The sequence below is a fragment of the Gorilla gorilla genome, chromosome 1 (assembly GCF_029281585.2).
Source record: "Gorilla gorilla gorilla isolate KB3781 chromosome 1, NHGRI_mGorGor1-v2.1_pri, whole genome shotgun sequence".
Taxonomy (NCBI): domain Eukaryota; kingdom Metazoa; phylum Chordata; class Mammalia; order Primates; family Hominidae; genus Gorilla; species Gorilla gorilla.
The window spans coordinates 232,658,484-232,664,534 of record NC_073224.2 but is presented as its reverse complement, the minus strand read 5'-3'; positions in this window follow the sequence as shown (position 1 = coordinate 232,664,534).

Genomic DNA, 6,051 nt, shown 5'->3' with positions numbered 1-6,051 from the left:
GGAATAAGAAATTAGTTGAAATCACATTGTAGAGTTCTGCAAATGTAAAATATTAATTTATAGCAATAAAGAAGGCTGTCAAGTAACAGAGGATGAAAGCAGGATAATACTTGGTCAGAACCTGCTGTGTGCCAGGGGCTGGGACAGATGCTGGGGATTCAGCAACCACCAAGACAAGAAGGTTCTCCCGGCGTTCACAGGACTAGGGGAAGACACAATAAATAACTAAAGGCAAAATGCTAGAATGATGCGCTCTCTCTCAAGATGAAATATAGAACATGATTTATTTTTTATTTTTATTTTATTTTATTTTGAGACGGAGTTTCGCTCTTGTTGCCCAGGCTGGAGTGCAATGGTGCGATCTAGGCTCACTGCTACCTCCGCTTCCCGGATTCAAGCGATTCTCCTGCTTCAGCCTCCCGAAAGTAGCTGGGATTACAGGTGCCTGCCACCACGCCCGCCTAATTTTTTTGTATTTTTAGTAGAGACAGGGTTTCCCCATGTTGGCCAGGCTGGTCTGGAACTCCTAACCTCAGGTGATCCACCCGCCTCGGCTTCCCAAAGTGCTGGGATTACAGGTGTGAGCCACTGCGCCCAGCCGAGAATGATTTATTTTAGAGTGTTTACTTAGTGAGATGCCTAATGTAAGAGTGACCCATGGAAAAATAATAACTTGGCAGCAGTTTTTTTGCCGCTAAGATCAGGATAATTCTGAGGGGAGTTTTTTTTTGGAACGATGACCAGATGGCCATGGGTGGCTATTACTAACACTGTCAACGCCATTTCTCTGTTATTGCCTTGTGACCTCCACAGGCAGAGCAATATTTCATCATTAAAAGTTGCAACTGCTACGAGAAGCTACGTTCCTTGAAAACAGAGTTTTTGGCCAGGAATAGTTGGTTATACCTGTAGTTCCAGCTACTTGGGAGGCTGAGGCAGGAGGATCCCTTAAGCCCAGGAGGTGGAGGCCAACCTGGGCAACATAGCCAGGCCTGGTCTCTAAAAAAGAAATAAAACCGGCAGTTTCTTCCTTCGTACCTCCCGCAGTGCATAAAGAATTGTCAAATGTTGAGTTAAAAAGGTAGTGGATAGGATGGGGCGGTTCTGCCTGGAAATTGGAGACTGAACTAGGAAGTGTCTTCGTTGTCAGTACTACAGCAGTATTTTTTGGTAAATGGTTTAATTTTTTGGTTTTATCTTATGAATGTGTGATGAGAAATATGCATGAACTATAGAGTGTCTTGAGTGTAACTGACTTTTAATATTGACAGTATATGGTGGGTAGAGTGTGAAATTTAGCATCAGAAATCTGAATTTGACCAAGACTGCAGGACCTTATACAGTCATTTCACCCTTCTGGACCTCAACCTTCACATCCGTGGAAGGAAAATTGTAACACCTGCCAGGAAGTCAATATATAAGGTCTAAAGATGATAAATGAGAAATAAAATATTAGCATACTGTTTCAAAATACTGATACACTACCAGAAGAAACAGTTGAAAGAGTTGAAAATACTTGCTTCTGGGGAGCAGGGCTGAGGGGAAGGACTGAGTTAGAGGGCTGCAGCTGCATGGATTAACTACTGCTCTGTAGCAAAACCTGGCTGCTACAGTTCACCGTTGGGTTGTAGTAACTCTGTTTCAGGTTGTTAGTTGTGCAGGTTGGCTAGGGCCGCTCTGTTCCACATGTTCATTCTGAAACCCAGGTTGAGGGAACAGCAGCAACTTGCCTGGGGGAAAAGCTCTTCCTACAGCAATTCAAAAGTAGAAGAGCAAAACCTAATAATCAGGGCAGACTTTTCAAGGCTTTGTTACAGGTGTCTGTTAACATTCCATGGACCAAAACAAGGCCAAACCCAAAATCAAGGGACAGGAAGTAGACTCCACCCATGCAGGTGGAAGGGGAGTGACTATTTCTGAAAAATAATCCAATCTGCCGCAAGTAATACTTGACTTTTTAAAACTGTGCAATGTATTCACTTGGTAAGAATTAATGCTGACTGTGATCCATTTCAGGTCTTGATGATGATGCGTATGTCTCAGGAATGTTAACTCCAGTTCATTCTCTCTGGCTCTCACTGCTGAAACATCTGTCATCTTTAGGCTATCGTGGCTGTCTCATGCTGTAGCAGACCAGGAGCAGGAGCATTGTTGACTCCTTTTAGTTTACCACGGGGCCCGGGCTCGGTGGCTCACGCATGTAATCCCAGCACTTTGGGAGGCCGAGGCTGGTGGATCACTTGAGGAGTTTGAGACCAGCCTGGCCAACATGGTAAAACCCTGTCTCTACTAAAAACACAAAAAATTTAGCTGGGCGTGGTGGCGCTTGCCTGTAACCCCAGCTACTCAGGAGTCTGAGGCAGGAGAATCACTTGAACCCCGGAGGCAGAGGTTGCAGTGAGCTGAGATCATGCCCCCACACTCCAGCCTGGGTGACAGAGAGACTCAAAAAAAAAAAAGAGTTTACCACGCAGACTGGATCAAAAAAGCCTGTCTTCTTTTGGTTTTCCTTCCATCTAACTGTATCCCTCCTTGGTTCTAGACGCACACATCTGACCACTTGTCTTTCCTCTCTCTCTGTCATTCCTGTTTTCCACACTCCTTCACAGCTGCTTCCTTTGCAAATAGCCAAAAGTGAAGTCATTCCAGAACTCCTAAAAGTTTCTTCTTAAATGTCATATGATTAAAGACATTTCAAACTTTTGCACAAGTTCAGTGTTCATCAATTATTCACATTTTTTTTTTTTTTTTAGAGACACAATCTCACTCTGTCATCCAGCCTGGAGTGCAGTGGCATGAGATCACGACCCACTGCAGCCTTGACCTCCTGGGCTCAAGTGATTCCCCCACTGTGCTGTCAGCTTCTCAAGTAGCTGGGACCATAGGCGTGTAATTTTTAAAATTTTTTGTAGAGACAGGGTCTTGCCATGTTGTCCAGGCTGGTCCCCAACTCCTGGGCTCAAACAATCCTCCCGCCTCGGCCTCCCAGAGTGTTGGGATGAGACACCCCACTCAGCTCCAATTTTTAAAATTAAATAAAATAACACACTCACCATCATTGTAAGAATCACATGAAATATACCAAAGTGCTTTGTAAACTAACAAAAAATTTATTTCTTGAAATAAATGTGGCCAGGTGCAGTGGCTCACAACTGTAATCCCAGCACTTTGGGAGGCTGAGGTGGGCAGATCACTTGAGGTCAGGAGTTTGAGACCAGTTTGGCCAACATGGTGAAACCCCGTCTCTAATAAAAATACAAAAATTAGTTGGGTATGATGGTGCACGCCTGTAGTCCCAGCTACTCGGGAGGCTGAGGTACGAGAATTGCTTGAACCTGGGAGACAGAGGTTGCAGTGAGCCGAGATGGTGCCACTACACTCCAGCCTGGATGACAGAGCAAGACTCTGTCTCAAAACAAAAACAAAAACAAAAACAAAACAAAGAAAATAAACGTGATTTTTTTTTTTTTTTTGAGACAGAGTCTCGCTCTGTCACCCAGGCTGGAGTGTAGTGGTGCGATCTCAGCTCACTTCAGCCTCCGCCTCCCAGGTTCAAGCAATTCCCCTGCTTCAGCCTCCCGAGTAACTGGGACTACAGGTGCGAGCCACCACGCCCAGCTAATTTTTGTGTTTTTAGTAGAGACCGGGTTTCACCATGTTGGCCAGGATGGTCTCGATCTCTTGACCTCGTGATCTGCCCACCTCGGCCTCCCGAAGCGCTGGGATTACAGGCATGCACCACCGCGCCTGGCCAGAAACGCGATTTTAATATCTAAATTGAAACCTTAAAAACACTGATGTATTTAGGCCAGGTGCTGTGGCTCATACCTGTAATCCCAGCACTGTGGGAGGCCGAGGTGGGCAGATCACTTGAGGTCAGGAGTTTGAGACTAGCCTGGCCAACATGGTGAAAGCTCATCTCTACTAAAAATACAAAAATTAACCAGGCATGATGGCAGGTGCCTGCAATCCCAGCTACTCTAGAGGCTGAGGTGGGAGAATTGCTTGAACCTGGGAGGCGGAGGGTGCAATGAGCTGAGATTGCACCATTGCACTCCAGCCTGCGCAACAGAGCGAGACTCTGTCTCAAAAAAAAAAAAAAAAAGAAAAAAGAAATTACTAGAAGAAAACACTGGGGGCGGGGGGGGGGGGGGGGGGGCCCAGGCGCGGTGGCTCACACCTGTAATGCCAGCACTTTGGGAGGCTGAAGCAAGTGGATCACCTGAGGTTAGGAGTTCAAGGCCAGCCTGGGCAACATGGTGAATCCCTGTCTGGACTAAAATACAAAAATTAGACAGGCATGATGGAGGGTGCCTGTAATCCCAGATACTTGGGAGGCTGAGACAGAGAATTGCTTGAACCCAGGAGACAGTGGTTGCAGTGAGCCAGGATTGCGCCACTGCACTCCAGCCTAGGCGGCTGAGCGAGACTCCATCTCAAAAAAAAAAAAAAAAAGAAAAGAAAAGAAAGAAAACACTGGGGAAATGTTCCAGGGTATTGATCTGGGCAAAGACCTCAAAGCACAGACAACAAAAGCAAAAACAGACAAATGGAATTACATCAAACTAAAAAGTATATGCACAGCAAAGGAAACAACAAAGCAAAGAGACAACACACAGAATGGGAGAAAATATTTGCAAACTATCCATTTGATGAGGGACTAATGACTAGAATATATTAGGAGCTCAATAGCAAGAAAACAGATTTAAAAGTGGGCAAAAGATCTGAACAGACATTTCTGAAGAGATACAGATGGCCAAGAGATATGAAAAAGGGCTCAATGTCACTAATCAGAGAAATGCAAATAAAGACAGTAGATATCATCTCATCCCAGTTAAAATGGCCTTTATCAAAAAGGGAATAACATGCTGAGATGGATGTGAAGAAGGAACCTCATACACTGTTGGCGAGCATCTCAATTAGTGCAGCCACTATGGAAAACAATATGGAATCCTCAGAAGATTAACTTCTGAGAAATCATAAGTTCTGGAATCATAACTACCATATGATCCAGCAATCCCACTACCGGTATATACCAAAAAGAAAGGAAGGGCCAGACACGGTAGCTCACGCCTATAATCCCAGCACTTTGGGAGGCCGAGGCAGGCAGATCACTTGAGGTCAGGAGTTCAAGACCAGCCTGGCCAACATGGTAAAACCCTGTCTCTACTAAAAATACAAAAATTAGCCAGGCATGGTGGCACACACCTGTAGTCTCAGCTACTCGAAAGACTGAGGCACGAGAATTGTTTCAACACAGAGGCAGAGGTTGCAGTGAGCCAAGATGGTGCCACTGCACTTCAGGCTAGGCGACAGAGCAAGATGGAGTCTCAAAAAAAAAAAAAAAAAAAAAGAAAATATATCAAAGAGATATTTGCACTCCTATGCTTATTGTAGCACTGTTCACAACAGTCAAAATATGGAATCAACCAAAATGTTCAATGGATGACTGGATAAATAAAATGTAAATATACACAATGAATACTATTCAGCCATAAAAAATAATAAAATCCTATTTGCAACAACATTGATGGAACTGGAGGTCATTATGTTAAGTGAAACAAGCCAGGCAAAGAAAGACAAGTATCACATGATTTCACTCATAAATGGGAAGTTGAAAAGTGGATATCATGAAGATAAGTTGGTGGTTACCAGAGGCCAGGAAGGGTAGCCAGGAGAAGGGGATGAACAGGGTGATTAATAGGTACAAAAATTGGTAGAAGTGCTGGGCAAGGTGTCAAGAGCCCCAGCACCAGAAAGTGGTCGACTTGCTGGTTGGTAAGAAGAATTTATCGACAACAATATAGGTTTGAAAAAGGAAAGTTTTATTAGAAAGAACGCTGCAGAAGAGTGCAGCCTCAGCAAGAGAGAACTGAGCATGCCGCGGTGGATTTTTCATGTCCCTTTTCGAATGTCTCATTTTTTGCAAATTCAATCCAAGTTGCGTTCATTTAGCCAGGATCCTTCTAAGCTCATTCAAGAATTCTGGGCTTTAACTATTTCCTTTGATTTAACCTGGTACCAGGTGCCAACTTTAGATAATAGGGATAT